The following is an 18,194-nucleotide window of genomic DNA, read 5'->3' as shown; positions in this document are numbered from 1 at the left end:
ATTACAAGTAAAGAAGGAACTAGAATCAGTCTTACGTTGCTGGTACTATCCTTGTACCTCACAAGCATATTGCTTTTGTCCCATGAGTCCTTGAAATGGTCAGTAATCTCGCCTCTTCTCTGATGGAGTGACAGATGGAATAAAACTGTCAGAAGTAGGCGGGTAAAACGTATGACCACCTCAAGTACTTCCTGCACACGGGAGGACAGTTTCCTTTGCTACAGGTAAAGATACCCCTTGTATTTGCCTTGAGTCTCTCTTTCAAAGACCTGGAATATGGGACACACCCATGATAGAAAGGATCTGGTCAGTGACCCCCAATGTACTGTTCAAGGAGCACCTGATCTCACAAGATGTCAGTTGGGTTCCTTGGAAAGAGATGTAAGACCTAGAAAGAGACTTTTCCCTGGAAAGAGATGCATTCTCTTGTCAAACGTGGAACTCTTTGGAATAAAATGTGTCTTAATGGCATGCAGCCATGCCCATAGGTAGAGCATCATTCAACTTCCATCAGAGACCAACAAAGGGACAATGTGGAGAGAAGGAGAGACTTCAGAGTATTCGGTCATAAATGGGATGTATTCAGATTCCTCTCCTCAAAACTCAGGGATCTATATAGAAGAGGGGTGGAAAGATTGCCAGAGCCCATGGTTGATGACTCCAAGAAAAACCAATGTTTTCCACATACAACAGGACTGATAACATATATGAACTTATTGAGAATATGACAGCATGTGCAAAACCTGAGCAGGTTCAAACCTCACAAAAGTCACAGAACGAAGGAGAAGTGGGCACATTGTTCCATTTCTAACTAAAAAGCTATTGGCAGTTGATAGCTGCTGCCAGAGGGAAAATCACCTTTCTCCAACAGAGTGTCACTGGCTTTATCAACCACACTTCAGGGTAGTTCCTATGCCCCAGGAGAAGTTGGTAAACACAAAATGAACTCCATGTAGTGTGTGTGCTTTTAATTTTGATTTGGTGTCCTTTTGTCTTACTGATTTTTTTCCTCCTCCTCCTCCTCCTCCTCTTCTTCTTCTTCATTTTGTTGTCTGTCTCGACTTTCATTCTGTTATTTTCTCATTTGTTTGAAGAAGAGAGAACATGAAGTTATGTGGGTAAGAAGGTGATGAGGCTCTGGGAAGAACTGTGGGAGGTGAAAGAATCTGATCAAAATGTATTATATGAAAAGAATTTTTACATAAATTTTTAAAATATATTTTAGTAGGCAAGTCTACTTTCATAAACCATGTTCTATGGCATTTATTCTGGGTAATGTTGTTATAACCATCACAGTCGGCCACTCACATGAAGGATAGAAAGAAAATCCTCCCTTATAGAAGCAAGATAGCGAGGAGAGGAAGGGGCCCTCATGTGGAGTGGGCAGAAAGACGTGAAGTTAGCAGAGAACATCTACATGTGTAGTAGCCCAACTTTGTCAGTCTCCTGAGACCTGTGCCCTTTATTCTGCCTGGCTGTGTGTCCCTGACAGGATAGGAAGACCTTCAGCACCTGCTCCTCTACTTTTTAACCAGACCTTGAGCCTTCATGGGGAAAAGGCAGCTGTATTTCTGAAAGCACCCTCCAGGTCCAAGATTTATAGTGAAAATTTATTAATACTCCAGGCTCTGGTTAATGGAACAGACACATCTTTTTTTCTTCCTGGGAAATCTCAAATGTTTCTTATGAATTTACATTAGTCTGTCTTTGAAGGCTGTTGTCTCTGTCATGAATTTCAAAAGCCCATTTTGAAACTCTCCTTGCATCACACTTTCCCTGAGGGCAGTCAGAGAGGACGCTGTCTATGCTGCTTCAGCAGTGGAGAACAACATAATAAGAAGTAACAACCGAGTATAACCTTGTAATATCATGAAATATCATCATATTACATTTGTTTAAAAGTCGCCTGTACAAATCCAGAAATCATTCTTACTAGGGGATAAACCAAGCAATGGAGTTACTTGTTTGTTAATAAATATCAGTTTGCCATACCTCCATGTAAAGCTATGTATTAAAACATAAGAGTTCCCAATAATTTTCAGAAGTATGCCCAAAGAATCTCCACCATACTGATTATCCTGTTCTCAGTTCCCAGTAAGATACATACTGGGATTCAAGTTATCCAAAATTTGGAAATGAGACAAAGCAAGAGAACGTGTCATTTGTCATTTCGGGTCGCTGGTTAACAAGACCACCCATGAATTGTATACTTCTGTGGGAAATGTAACTTGGACTCACCAAGTGCTGTTGACGCAAAGCCTAGTTCTGTGATGGCACATGCTAACATGTAGAGCTTAATCTAAAAGGATTATCTTCCAAGTGGGACACTGATGGGGGTTTTTGTAGCTGGTCCAGAAACCTTGTTCCAAAATTCTTTCTTCCATGTCTACAACGTTGTTTCCTTTACTCTTAAACTGGTGCCTGTGCCTTATTCCTCTAATTACAGGTGATCTTTACACTTGCCCATTATATATATTTACAACTCACACTCTTGAGTTTTTTTAATTTAGACTTTTATTTGAGTAGTTTGTGAGCTGTATTTAGTTGTACCACTGTCTTCCATGACAAAGGCATGTGCATAAAGCAGAGGGAAGGGCTGGTGCCCTGCAAAGGATAGAATGGAAGTATTACATTCAATTCAAAATTTGTGGCCTCCTTGCCCTTAGGGCTGGACAGAGGTCTCAGTGGTTAAGAGTATCTTAAGTCCTCTCCAGTACTCTTCTTCAGTGGTTTAAAATGCCTATGACTCCAACTCCAAGTGATGTCTACTTTCTTTTGACCTCTTCCGGTACCAATACTGCGTGTATGTGACAGACATCTATATGCATACACATAAACGTAATTAAAAATGAAACAAATCTTGTAATGTAAATACATAGCTACATTCGTCCCCTTACCCCACTCCTCTCTGGGAGTTCAGATGACAGCTAGTGCATCTAGCTAGTGCATCTGGAGATGCTGTGGGAATGTTCTCAGAGCTGCAGTGTGCTCAGTTTGTCCTCTCTCATCCCTGTGCAGCTTTGATTGGCATGAAGCTGGAGACACAAGTTCTAAGACTGCAGATTACATAGTTTCTCATTAACGTTTATACTTTGTGCATTATACTTTTGAAAATCTAGAAAGACAGCAGAAAAAAGGACAAATTTTCTGGCTCTAGATTTACTTACTCTTTAATTCCGGAAACTAAATTTTACTCCAATTTCAGTAAGAAATAATTTCATATAAGTGATCTTGGCTCCTCAATGTAAACTGCAGATTTCATATTTTAACGTCACTTCTACTGCTTGACAACCAAGCCATGGCCTACAAGGGATAAATATACACTATTAGCATTTCCCAAATGTAAATAGTGAGTGATTTATGAATCCTCACTCTACCCCTTTAGTAAATATTTCCATGCAAGCTCTAATTTTGAAAGAACTCTGCATTAATAATGACTTATGGCTATCAGCAGCCAGATTAGCTTGAAAGAGAAAGGGATCGAGCCAGTACTTTAATTTGAAATTTCTTGTAGTCTTTTCTACTATACAGTAACAATGTAAAATTCAAGAAGAATCTAAAGATGGGAGATAGTTCAATAGACCTTGGATCAGAATCTCATTTAGAATTGTAACATTCAATTGTGTATTTTTATTTAATTATAATATGCAGTACAATTAATATAATTTGTTTTAGAGTAGATGTATTAGAAGAATGCATATCAATGTCTTAGTGATGTTTTATGTTTGCTCTGCTAACCATTTTACTAGACACAGCATTTTCAGCTTCACAGAAGCCTGAAAGGGTGCACATTATTATAAATATGAAAACTAAGGCCTTACAAGGGTGGTTTTCTGAGTCACAAAACCTGATGTAAGATTTAAGACTCCAATTAAGACATAGGAACATAGAAATAAACACAGGCATGTCCAAAAATAGTGGAGTGCTGTATGTTTCTGTCATTGGATAAATCATTTTCATATATTATTTATTTTGTTTAAAAGATATTGAGGGCTGGAGAGGTGGCTCCAAGGTTAAGAGCACTGGCTGATCTTCCAGAGGTCCTGAGTTCAATTCCCAGTTCCTACTTTCATCCAGCCAGCATGTGGTTCATGCCTTTAATCACGGGCGGCAGAGGCAGCAGATCTTTGTGAGTTTGAGGCCAGCCTGGTCTACAAGAGCTAGCTCCAGGACAGGCTCCAAAGTTACAGAGAAACCCTATTTCGAAAAACTGAAAAGGAAATAAAAAGATATTGACATCTTTGTCAGGATTTGCTTTTAAGTGACAGGTTTTTAGATGTCTATACTCACTAAAAAGAACGATCTTTCTTGGAACACCGTGGATAATTTTATCATCTAAAAGTAACTAAAGAACTGAGGTGATTGGTGGCTTTGACTTACTAAAGTCTGCTCAAAGTCATTCACTTCCTTTCTTTATTTTATTTATTTATTCTTTATGCCTTTCATACCATGCATCTCCATTTCCCCATCCCTTCGTATCCATCCTCTGCCCTTGCAACCTGCCCCCCCCAAAATAAAATATAATAAAATTTAAGAGAAAAAAGAAGCAAAAAGAAAAATAGAGGGAAGAAAAAAATCAGTCTCATCATGGAAGCTGTAGTGTGATACAGTGAGTCATGCTATAAACTCTTTTTATCCATATATCTTTACTTGCAAGTATTCATTGCCAAGAGTCATTGGTCTGGCTCAAGGCCTCTAGCTTCTTTCATACTATCAACGCTGGACCCTCACTGGAACTCTTCTTGATTATCCTTATGTTGCCCTGTGTTGTAGAAATCCTGCAACTTTGGGCCTGCAGGATTGCTCCCTCCATGTGCTCCAGCAGATCACATAAAGGGTGGATGTTGGGGTAGCCAACACATAACCCTGTTTCTGAGCCTCAGTAGTTGCAGGATTGGTCATCATGTCAGTTTTTCCTCTTCCTCACCACCAGGGTAAGATCTCTTGTATTGCCGAGGGCGGTGCACCCCTAGCAATAAAAAGCGAAAGGTGGGGCCAATTCTCCAGCTTTCATGTCCTCAAGGTTGAGTCTTCTGCACCTAGACTTTCAGGGCCAGCTCTACTGTGTTGTCCAAGAATGGCATAGGGGCCAATATCCTGTGTATGGCAGCTATAGAGGGAATGGACCAGCTCTCCCTCCCTTATTACCTCAGGGCCACCTGTTACCCACCACAGGCTTTGATGGGTGGTGGGGCAGAGGGGAGGCATCTCACCCCTACCCGTGCTACCACATGACCGATTCATGACACATGAGTAATACAGACAGTTCTCCCATCCTCACAACTTTGGGGCCGACTCATGTCACCACATGATAGGTGAGTAATGAGGAAAATGACTTTTTATTGATATAGTAGCCCTTCTCTACCCATGGGGGGTATCGTCCCAAGATGACCAGTGGTTGTTTCAACACAGAGATTTGACTAACACCTTGGTATGCTGTGTTTTGCCTATATATACATGTCCTTATAGACATGTTAATTGTAAAATATACACAATCAAAAAAGTAATGAGAAAGAATACTATTAGTAATACACTATATTCTAACCGTAACATATAGTTTTGGATTTATAAATTGTATATTTCTGGAATTTTTCATTTTAAACTTTTAGACAGTGGTTGACAATGGGGAGTAATGGACAAGAAAAATTTCAGAAGCTAAAACCACAGCCGAGGGGAGAGGAATGTACTTATGGAGATTATGAGTCAGTTCTCTCCAATTATGTTCACTCACCCTTTTACTTATCCCAGAAATTGGTTTGGTGAGCAGTGACTTAGATACCAAAAACATCACGGTAGACAAAATCCATGTGGTCTCTTTCTTTCACGGTCTTTGTTTCTTATGCTTATATAGTGTACTCTGCAAAGCTTATTCGTTGACTCATCAAATATTTTTCTATAATTACTCTGCTCTAGGAATTGTTTTTGGAACTTTAAGCTATACCAGTAGAGAAAGGAAAACTCCCCGCTCTCATGGACCATATATTGCAGAAGAATGCAGATTGAGAAACAAATGTGAAAAACTGATGAAAAATATATATTTACCTTGGAAAGTGATGAGCTGTATTCCAATGAAGAGAAAATGAAAAGCTAGATCTTGCTAGGGGATTAGAAATGTCAAAGTCGCAGGGAAATGGGTTTGAATTTGAAGTCAAGTGAGCTGGGCTAAGTTGAGTTTGGATAAGGTGAGTGGTGACTTTTATTTTGTTTATGGTGCTTGTTATAGAGCCCAGAGCCTCATGCATATTTTGCCTTAATCTGTGTCATATAGATATTTCTGATTGGTACATTCTAGACCAGTGGTTCTCAACCTGGTCTAGAATACAGGACCCTTTAATACAGTTCCTCAAGTTGTGGTGACCCCCAATCATAAAATTATTTTATTGTTATTTTATTACTGTAATTTTCTACTGTTATACGTCATAATGTAAGTATTTTTCGAGATAGAGCTTTACCAAAGTGGTCGTGAGCCACTGCACTAAACAGAAGTATCAGCCTTCTAGACCAGGGTTTCCTGATGGAGCAATTGGAGAGGAATAGACAAGAAGAATGGCAACCAGAACCATGTCCTGGAGGTCATGAGAGACTAGTGCCTATGATGACCCATTTTGTTCAGAAAGTCATGAAAATTTTGGAGCACCTGACATGCATTATCCTCATAATGCATGAGATAGCATTATGAGATAGCAACAAAAAATATGGCTAGGGGTCACCACAACATGAGGAACTGTATTAAAAGGTCACAGTATGAGGATGATTGAGAACCACTAGTCTAGAACGTCCTTATCAGGAACTTATGATACGGCTCTTATTAGGAGATGTCCAGCAAGTGAGCTGTCAACTTGACCTTCGCCCTTTGTCTAGGGCATAGTCCCAGTTGTGAGATTTTGGAATCTTCTTCTACTTTTCTTATGAGAAACCTCAGACGTATCCAGCTCTTTTGGGTTTAGATCCCTCCCTTTATCCAATAGGCAACTACCCAGAATTGTCCAGGCTTAAGATGCCTATGGTCAAAACATGTCACTGATGAGTCAAGAGCATGATCCTTTGTGCTTGATTGACAAGTCAGATGCACTTGCCCACTCTGAAGTGAAGCTATAAAGTTATAAAGTTCACATACAAAGCCTCAGCATAAACTCAGACATTGTAAGTGATGTTTGCTTATGAAGTGAGATAATTATTTTGTATTAGATTTTAGAGCCTTACAGTTTTTTTAAAGCTAGTGAATTTTAAAATTTTTCTCTGATTGGGCATGCCAGACAACAGCATGAGAACCAGAGTTCCGACCTCCAGCTGCACAGAAAAGCAGGGTCAACCCGGTGGCCTCCCGTTATCCAGTACATCAAGAAATATATGTGTTCTCACATAAAACAGTGGATCACATATGGTCTTGTTTCTATTAAAAATACACAGTAAATAAGCAGGCATGCTGGCCCCTCCTGTAATTCCAGCACTGGAGAAAGCAGCTAAGACATAGGATTTTTGAGGTAAACTTCAGCCTGGGCTACACAGCACATTTGAGGCCAAGCTGAGTTGTAGGTACAGAATATATTTAAAATCATAACAATATGTAAAACATACATAACATTAAATATATGTATAGCATATGTGTGTGTGATTATTTTCTTTTTAGCGGTGTGGCATAGTGTTCTCTCTCTTTGTTGTACTTAATATTGTTCATAACACTTTAACCACAGCAAAAACATGCTTGCTTGTTGTGTTTTTGCATTTTTTCTGTACAAATGAAAAGTCTATATATTAAAAGATAGCCTCGTCTGTTTCCTGCTCTTCCTCTCTACATGATAAGAATGCAACAAATTCTTAAATAAATAAAAACTACATGAATATTGCCTGCTATGTGGTTGATTGGTGATGCTATAGTTAAGAAGATGCATAAAACCCCTGAAGAATGGAAAGAAAGTTGTATTCAGGAGCAATAAGTGTTCATAATGTGCTTGTCTCAAATTGCTGTATGTAGGAAATAAAAGAAAATTAAATTGTAAAATTCTGTAGTTTTCAAGAATTCTAGAAGCCTTATAAATTGTTGAATAGTTGATATTATTTTAATTTGGGGGCTGAGTTTCAAAATCTTACAGTTAATAAAAATAATTTTTATAATTAAAAACATTTCCTAAAATCTCAATAAGACATCAAACGAATAAACTTTAATGAAAATTTTATGCACAAGACAAGCAAACATATATGTATTTCCAAATGTTGGGATCAAACTATTAGTGACCACTGCGGTGAGAAAGGCCATGTATAGTTTACAAATTCAGAACTAAAACGAAGCCCTATATTCCTTTGATGGATCTACTTTTGCAGTAACTCCTGAGACACTGTCCCCAGTGGTGGCGGCTTCATAGTAGAGATGGGACAAGCTGAGTAAACTTGATTTCTGCTGCTTTAACGGAGGGAGAAAAAGCAATTACCCAGAGAAGCTTTAATTGCATACAGATTGGTCTTTTGTTTTGCCTCAGTACTTCCTGTTCAAGTGCTAGGAAAAATGGAGTATTTCCATCACGACTCCGCAGTCTGTTTCCACTTAACTTTCAGGGCATCCTACACTCTCTCCAGAGCCATCCCCCTGCAAAGCCCCTATAGAGGACCTGGCATAATTGGCTCTAACTTGGCAGCAGTAACGTTCTGATGCCTGCCCCGTGCTGTCATGTGTGGCGGCGTTTGGCACTGTGAGGGTAGCTTCCAAAGTTTCTTTCCGCAGCCACAGAGCAAGGAGAGAAAACCAGCAGGGTGGCCCAGCCTTCTCTCATCCTTAGTAAAGCAGAGCTAGGGAGAAATGGGAATCCAGGAAGGCAAGTGGCTACTCCCCACATTCTTTGCCTCTAGTCCTCAAAACAGCATCCTTTCGCATCCATGGGTATGAAAAAGCCCAGAGCTGAGAAGCGGGAGTCTCCTAAGGGCATATGAATCACTCAGGGGAAAGAAGTCTTAGCAGATGTTCTGGGGCCAGTGCTTCTGCAGAGGCGGCTGGAAAGGTTCCCGTGTAAAGGATAAATCTCTGTCATCCAGGGACGCCACCGCTTTTTTAAAAAACCGGAAATAACTGGATCGTGATATGAAAAGCCCATTGATTAAGACCTGTAGAAAGGGGCTGTACCTGAAGCCACTTCAACAACAGAACCCCTCCTGCTTTACTGAGGACACAGCTGAGATCTCAGCTCGGCCATCTGGCTGTTGGTGTTGCATTCCCAGATGCGCAGCCATCCTGCAGGTGGAGACTGTTTCCTGCTTTGTCTTGTGCACTGCTCAGTTCCGTACCTTATTGAGCTGATCCCTCCGGTTTACTGCTGTGTGAAAACGGTACCTTCTGAGCAATAGTTTCGACATAAGGAGAATCATATTTCCCTGATTTCCGTTTTGCCGTTAGCCGCTTCGCTGTAGGCTTTTCTGGTGCAATCATCTGACCAAGTACTTCTCATTAGTACTTTTGCATGTTCCTGCCCAATTCTACATGGATCCGCAGTAAGTTGCCGTTTGTGGGTGTAAAATAGGTCTTCTACTGGGTTGAGCATCCAGGATACAGTACCCTTTCCCTTCCAATCAACCTTTTGACCTCAAGCCAACGGGCAGACTCACCAAGGCCCACGTGTCTCCTTTCACAAGATGAGAGAAATGGGAATAAGCCAGCAGCATAAAGAATTGGAAGGTGCTCATACTGTCAAAAGAATGCGCCTCTAGTATAAACCATGATAATTTTATTCAGTTGACTAGGAAACACTAAAATACAGCGATTCCCTCTGAAATTGGATTGAACATCGCTGTGTCGTTCGTCACTCATCTTCCTTTCAACTATAAAATCAAATTTACTTATTTCCAAATTAGGAGAAAGGTTACGGGAGTGATGAAAACCAAAGCCCATGCCAATCCAATTCTTTTAGATTTCATTTTACTTTATGTGTGTGGCTGTTGGGTTTTTTTTTCTGCATATGTGTCTATGCATCATATATATTCCTGGTTCCTAGAGAAGTCCGAAGAGAGTGTCAGATCACCTGTCACTGGGATGAGAGGCAGTTGTGAGCTGCCATGTGGGCGCTGGAAATCAAACTCAGGTCCTCTGGACAGGTAGCCAGTACTCTTAACCACTGATCCATCTTTTTGGCCCCAGGATCCAATTCTTAGTGTGCATGAGATATAGTATATGGGCCTATTTTAGGTATGTCTTTCCAGCATCTTTCTATGAATATACATTTAAATATATATGTATAGTCATTTAAATATGCATATTCTTTCCATGAATGTATCTTATAAGCCTACCTTATTTTCTACTGCCTGTAAATGTCTTTTAATTTATTGAGTAAAGAGTTTAATTAATTTAAACTTCCACTGTTACATATTTGTTTTAAAAATATCTCTCTACTCATAAAGATAAAAGAATATAAGTCCCTTAAATAAAGTCTCTTAAAAAATAAGGAAGCTTAATTAAGGAAATGAGCATTTATGAGACAGATAGATACAAACCAGAATTGTTCAGGAGCTCCACGGAGGGACACAGAAATCAAGCAAAGAGGATGTCTGAGTGGTTGCGCTGAGGGAGAAGCTTTATTTGATCTCTCCCCTTGTAAAGCCTTGTTCATATAGATATAAACTTATTGGTTGCTTCTTATTGGTTGATCTTAACTGTTTTTTAAATAAGCATTTTCAAGAAAAAGCTCAAGTTTTGTTCATATTTCCAGACCGAATAATGCTGATGTCATGTGACCTGATTGGTGTTGTCTGTCGAGAGGAAATTTAGGCCAGCTCTCTATTTTAATTCAGTTCAACACTTCAAGGACAAGTAAGTGAATAAATAAACAACAGGGAAAAAAAGGGAATTAATATCCTTACAAACACACACACACACCAACAACAAAACATAAAATGTTTGTCCAATAATTCTACAATCCATATGAGTAAATATAAGAAATAATATTCAATTTGACTTTTATGAGAAAGGAATTCAGTCAAAGACTATAAAAGGGTTGTGTAGAGAGCATCTCTGAACACATGAGATGAGGGTCCATTTCCATATCCCAGGATAAATGTAAACTACACTAAAATGTTTACCTTAGCAAACACTGGAAGGCAGCTATACCTACCACTGTGCCAATACCATACCCTCTCTGATTGGAAAGAAGAGGATAAGGAATGTGAAATTTTGGTAAATTGGATAAATAACTTATGCACAGTGCTGAACTTGGAGTACTAGTTGACCAATATTCACATTATAAATGCTTTTACACAGTGAATGTGATAGGCAGAATTCTGAAATGAGTCCACAGCATTATCGTCTTCTGTAAGCATCCTCTGTACGATTCCCTCATTTCAGGATAAGCAAAACCTCTGTGTGTGATGTGATTTCCCTGTCCTTTTTTTTCTGTTTTGTGTGTGTGTGTGTGTGTGTGTGTGTGTGTGTGTGTGTGTGTGTATGTGTTCATATGTGTGTGCAGTGGAGGCCCAGAGTAGACCTATCAATTTCTGGCTCTCTGACCAGTGATGCTCAAGGATCATTCCTGCATCTTCCCTTTTCTGCACTAGGGTACCGGCCTGTACCATCATGCATAGCTTTTTTCCTGGGTGCTGTGAAACACAGGTCTTCACTCTTGCATGCTAAGTGTTTCACAGCCTGACCGTCTCACCAGTATATCACTCTCTTGACTGGGCATTTCATACCAAACATACAGGGAGTTTGTTTGCACTTAGGCTCCACCTCCGTTGGCTTTTACATCCTTTGAAAGCGAATTGCCCTAGGCTTTGCTAGTTAATCAGAGGAAATCTGTAAGAACAAAGACAGAGAACTTAGAAAAAGAAGGAGTCTGCTGATATACTTAAAGAAATGAAATACACACAGTGGGAAACCCTATACAGGGACGGGGTGTGGAGAGAGAATCCACGAGGGCTCTAGGAGCTGAGTCACTGGCGCTGCCTGTATGAATTTAGAAATCTTTCTTCTCCTGACACGAACTCTGAATTCTCCTGTCAGTCACAGACGTTGAAAAAAGGACTCAGCCTCCAGAAAGAAAAACTATCGCTTCCATATTTTGACAGAAACTTTGTGGCTCCCTGTCCTAAGGATGAGGATAGAGTATCTGCCCACAAAAACTGTAAGATAATCAGTGACGGCGAGTTAACGCATTGTTCTTAGTCATGAGTCACATAGTGATTAGTGACTAATACACCAGCAGATGTACTTGACAAAACCATCTGTCAGATGGAGTGTGTCACATATGCAATTATTTCTTTTCTTAAGATTTATTTATTATGTATACAGTGTTCTGTCTGCATGTATCCCTGCAGGCCAGAAGAGGGCGCCAGATCTCATTACAGCCGGTTGCGAGCCACCATGTGATTGTGAGCCACCATGTGGTTGTGGGAATTGAACTCAGAACCTCTGGGAGAGCAAGCAAAGCTCTTAACCCCTGAGCCATTTCTCCAGCCCTGCAATTATTTCTTAATGTTTATAATAGACAGGTCTTAGTTTTTCTTATTTTTAAAAGTAATTCTTTGTATTCCACTGGGTTTCTCTTTAGCGTGTGGAGCCTGCCACATGCACGTGGAGAGAATGAGAGCAGCTCAGGAATTGATTCCCTCCTTTTCAGTATGTATTTCCCAGGGATCAAACTAAGAACTCAGCCACTGGCTTGGCAATAGACACCTTTACCTGCTAAGCTATCTCCCTGGCTCTGATCTGATCTTTTGGTGAAAATACAATGGCTTGTATGTCTCTGTATCTTTTTTAATTTACTTTTTATTGACTTTTATTGAGCTCTACACTTTTCTCTACTCCCCTCCATTCCTATTCCCTTCCCTTCAACCCTCTCCCAAGGTCCCCATGCTCTCAATTTACTCAGGAGGTCTTGTCTTTTTCTACTTCCCATGTAGATTAGACCTATGTATGCCTCTCTTAGGGTCCTCATTGTTGTCTAAGTTCTCTGGCATTGTGATTTGTAGGCTGGTTTTCTTTGCTTTATGTTTAAAACCACTTTTGAGTGAGTACATGTGATAGTTGTCTTTCTGGGTCTGGGTTATCTCAGTAAAAATCATGTTTTCTAACTCCATATATTTTCCTGCAAAATTCAAGATGTCATTTTTTTTCTGCTGTGTAGTACTCTATTGTGTAATTGTACCACATTTTCCTTATCCATTCTTCGGTCGAGGGGCATTTAGGTGGTTTCCAGGTTCTGGCTATGACAAACATTGTTGCTATGAACATAGTTGAGCACATGTCTCTGTATCTTAATGGTGCTTCCTCAATTAATTCCTTCTTTCCTTTCTTACAAAAAAAAAAAAAACAGTGTAGTGCCTGTGTTTGTGAGCACTCACGCATTGGTGGAATCATTTAACTAAACAGAAAACAAACGCCAGCCTTTTCAGCAAGACTCTGCTGTGCCTGAGAGCCTAAAGTTTGGCTCATGAATAAAGTAGTCAGTTCTGCAGGAACTCGCGGGGCTTCCCTGGTATTCCAGAAAGCCTCTTTGAGAGGAGCACTGAGTCCTTGGCTGTTTATAGGGAAACAAAACCAAGGACTAATGTTTTCAAATGTGGCTCCTTGAAATCATTCTTTCTCTGGAAAACCAAATTCAAGATGGCAGCTGCTGAGGTGGAATATCCTCTTTCAGGTTCCTTAGGGCTGACTGTGTACATTATTTCTTTCATACTGTTCAACTAATGAACACCACTCAAGTGTGGTCTGTGCAAGTCATTCTCTCATGCACTAGAAAAGCCTTTAATATCCTCCAACGCCTTCTACATTTCATCATTTGCTCTGTGATTTAAATATTTTTCAAATGTAAAGCCAATTTTAATTGCATATACCACCCACAATATTTCCCAGGGGATACATGATCCCAACAGTGGTACCAAACTCTTCTATAAGCACCGTGACACTATTATAGACCAGCTGAGAACTGAGGCAGCTGCTGAGCGATTGATGTGGTAGGTGGCACACCCAGTGGAGATCCAGCATGCAAGGGTATGGTTTAGATCCTGGGCATGAGGGAGCTCCATAGCTAAGATTTCGTTGCATATCTCAGCACTGTGCACAGTTTAAAGCATGAATGGTTTTGTGAAATGTTCCCTATTTGGGCACTGAATTTGCCCCTAGGTAGCTCAAACTGCAGAAAGAGAGGTTAAGGATAAAGGGAATTACTGTATAACTAGCTGGGCGATGCTGTCTTGATCTGTCTACCACAATTTTAAATAAGTTCTTTCATTGTATCTGAGGGGACTCTTGGACTGAAAACTAATAAACAGTAAGTGGATTATTAGAGGAAATAATAAATTAGAAGTGAGTAACTAGTGTTTCAAAATATAAACTTCTGCATATTAATTTCCATTTAATCTCATGAAATGAAAGTAGGTTCTTGCTATCACAGTTTATTTGGATTCAGCTTACATAGTTAAGCTTGAAACACATTACAGTCTTCCTGTGCCTGCCTTACTCTTACTTGGAAACTTGTGGTATTAAATCTCATTCATTTTTTCCATGTTCCATAATTGGTTCCTGTGAGATATAGATTCATCATTAACAAGCTTGCTGATCTCTTCCTATTTGGGAAAACTACAGTTTTATCCAGGCATGTGGGCTCCAAGACCTGCCTTTCTGAGTCTCACCTGTCCATTGTTGCCTCCAAAACGCAATTCTCAGCACACACAGGATAAGAGATAGTTTCATTTAAAACCAAGTAGGAGTGACAGTGGCCCAGAAACATAGTTCGGTGTTGCCCCAAATTTCCTTTTGGAAACACAGCTCTGATGCAGAACACCTCGTGAGGAGCGATTGTGTGTGTAATCAGCAAGGATACACACACCCGGCCATTTCCTGGAGAAATGCTGCCAGGGCAGTTCACAGCCATTCCTTTTGTTTGACTTCCATGTGTCCATTTGGAGAGACCCAGCGCAGTTCAGAGGAGTCTCCGTCCATCAAGATCTTAGCAAAATGGAGTCCAGGTTAAGAGCAGGCGTGTCTCCATCAGAATCATTCCTGCACTAGCCTGTACTTCATAACACCGCACATAGAGCAAGGACCCTGTCCATTCAAAGCTCCGTCTCTCCTTCCCTGCCCTACAACAGTCTAGAACTCATGTTCTTGGTAACAGAGACCTACTTGAATTAGTGAATTAATGGACACTTCTGCTCATTTAAATATGATCTGATGCAGAAGAAGCTTTCCACCCTCTTTTTTCACAAGGTAAAGCTACCATGAGTCTCTAGTATGCAATAATTCTAAAACCTAACTCCATCTGGCCTGAATAGTTTTATATTTCTTATAATTCTTTCTGATATGCAGTTAATGTATTTTAAGGGCCATAGATATCTAAGGATTTAGACTGCATACATAACAAAAAGGCAAACTACAATAGATATTAAGGAATGTTAGACACTATCTTCAAATACCCAGTGGTCTCCCCCTAGAACAAGTTCTTTATCCCTAAGAATATATTTGACTAGTTGCCTTTTTATTCAGGGGGGGGATTTGAACATTTTAATATGACAATCTCTTTAGGATTGAACCCAGCAAGCAGGAAGAACACATTCACCTTCACAAGCTCTGTCAACTTCAGTAAGGTCAAAGCTGGTTCGACCTGTGCTTCTGCAGGGAGCTATGTGACAAAGGTGAGCCAGCCAGTCCAGGAGAGATGGTAACTCACTTGGCACTCTCCCTGCAGACTTTGGAATTTTCTCTGTGGTACAGAATTGGTTACAGGGAAAACAGAAAACTTCTACACACAGGAAATAATGATTTCCATCCATGAGCTTGCCTATTGGACCTGTCGTCTTTCATCAGTAGAAAGTTGAGGGAAATCAAATACTTTATTTTAACCACCCAGAGAAGGAGAGTGAACTGTGGGAAATTAATATTTCTGACTTGCTCCCAGCCCCTCCACCCAGGGCGCATAAGTGATCAGGGCCGGCAAATTACTTTTCCATCCTGCTTGACTCCTAACTACCCAAGTGAGTGAAGAGAAAGGGAATCGTTTGATAAGGCTTGGAAATCAGCATCTGCTTTTCTTAGCACTTCTGGATGGATTTATCAGGCATCCTGTAATTCACACTTCCTCTTAGAAACAATAAGAGAACACTCCACACAGATATGCAGCATCTGAGTATTTCTCAGGTCCACTGTCGTGTCTTTGCATTTGGAAGGACCTATATTTGCAGTGGGGTACAATCATCTGCATGGTTAATCATTTCTTCCCTGGAAAAAGTGGCACTCCCTGCCCAGATAAATGCTTCCTTGCTTCATGAACTTGGAATTAACATTGGTATGTAGACACTTCCAGTTCTGGGCTTTTTTTTTAATGGCTCAGAAGTTATTCATACTTTTACAACTTCATGTTTGCACTGTGTAAGTGAAAATCACTGCATCTCAAGCCCTGTGTCCGGGGTGAAGGACCTACAGAGAGCTTAAAGTGAATTTTCCAGGGAAGAATAAATCTAGACATGATGGACTAAAATTGAGGAATCTAGCTCAGCCTCGTCAAAGCTCACTATTGTGAGAATGAAATACACTGGTTATTGGATCTTTCTCTCTGTGAGGTAGAGCCCGTCTTTATATTTGTTTTACAGCGAAGGAAACAGAGGCAAATTACTGGCCTAATGCAAACCTGTTGATGAGTAAAACCCTAGGACTTGGGCTCTAATGTTTGTGTGGCTTCTTCAGAACCAGTATAGCATAATATAACACTGATAAAAAATGTGTGTGGGAGGACGCTTTTATTGTTGTTTAGGAGATTTTTACATTTTTATAAAGTTCACTTTGTGAATGGGAAGTTGTATGTGTGTGTGTGTGTGTGTGTGTGTGTGTGTGTGTGTGCGCGCGCGCGTATGTATGCGTGTAACACAGTATGCACTTAACATCACTTTGCAGAAGTTGGTTTTCTTACTATATCATTTGGTGGAACTCAGGTCAGGCTTGGCTTGGTGGCAGGCATCTTACCCAGTGACCCTGAAGACAGTGTTGAAGCACATCCTCACTGTGTGATACAATGCATAGCAGACGTTTGGGGACTCATGATCACACTCTAGTTATGCTTTCAAGGAGGTGTCCTCTTAAAGGGGAGAGTTGAAGGGGGAGACCTGAAGAGCCTACCAAGAAGGGGATGCAGTTCAACCAGGGCCTCACATTGGGAAATGGTACCTACAGTCAAGTGGAGAGGATTATGGGGAGCATCAGGGAAGCATCTGTCCCTGGAACCTGAGTTGGGAGAAAACCCTGACTAATGGCCATGTCAATGGACATGGTTAATGTGGGGTAATGAGCATAGAGACTTGGTGAGGGTTGTATCCCACGGGCCTTCCTCAATTCAGGCCCTCAGGCCTGATACTTAAGGTAAAAATATACATTTACTAGAGACAACCAGCAGTTTTTAGACCAGGGATCCCTGAGTAAAGGACAAGAAGGAGGATGTAAAGTCAAGGTCCTAGGTAGGGATGCAATCCTAAGGGCTTCATCCATTAATGTCATTATTCCTTGTAGACTGGCTTCAGAAAATCAATGCAGCAGCCCTATGTAGCTTAGTTTGCTTAGGTGCAGAATCTCTCATTTCTCTTTTGTCCTTTTGGCCATCTTCTTGAATGACAGTTGAATGGTAGATCCCTGTGAGTCTCCCATCGAACAGACACTGAGAGCAGATTGTTTTCATCACCGTTTACAGAGCTTCTCTCTGCCAAGCCATTGGATGAAATATTCAGGAAAATAAAGTGGGCCACTTGGGAGTTTCTTTACTCTGATTTCATCGCTGTCTCTAGAGATAATTCTGGCACCAGAATATGCAGCAGATATAAGAGGCAAAAGAGCTGTGGTATCCATATCATAAATAAACATCTGTTAATAATTCATATGGCAAATATTTATCCAAGGCCTAGACTTGTGGGCTCATCTGGACATGCAACACTAACAAGTGTTTTTCACAACTGAATTTTGCATATAACAGTTGCTTAGTGTCAATAGGCCATTTAAAGGTGAAGCAAATCGAATTCCAAATGCATTATTATTTTAAATTTTTGGTGTCTGTCTAAACCTTGGCATATGTGCCCATGACCTTACTTGACAGTTGATTACATTAACAGACCTTTAGTGGACAGGAAAGATGGCAGACTTTGAGGAAGGAGATCCTCTGGGTCCTGGGAGTGATTCAACTTTAAATTAAATGATTTTCTACAAAAACAAGAAAAGAAACGTTAAGAATTGCTAATCC

General features: G+C 40.3%; 1 protein-coding gene and 1 pseudogene across 1 annotated transcript in view; one reads left to right on the top strand and one right to left on the bottom strand.

The window, feature by feature from the left end:
- LOC125414890 (large ribosomal subunit protein eL6-like) overlaps nucleotides 1–9,418 on the bottom strand; it is a 174,326-nt pseudogene extending 164,908 nt beyond the window's left edge.
- The window catches only part of Fbxl7 (F-box and leucine rich repeat protein 7), a 357,688-nt gene that overhangs the window by 272,834 nt on the left and 66,660 nt on the right, over nucleotides 1–18,194 (top strand). The gene's annotated exons all lie outside the window — the stretch shown is intronic.

The sequence above is a fragment of the Myodes glareolus genome, chromosome 15, assembly GCF_982192425.1.
Source record: "Myodes glareolus chromosome 15, mMyoGla1.1, whole genome shotgun sequence".
NCBI lineage: Eukaryota > Metazoa > Chordata > Mammalia > Rodentia > Cricetidae > Myodes > Myodes glareolus.
This window is presented reverse-complemented; position numbering and strand designations above follow the sequence as displayed.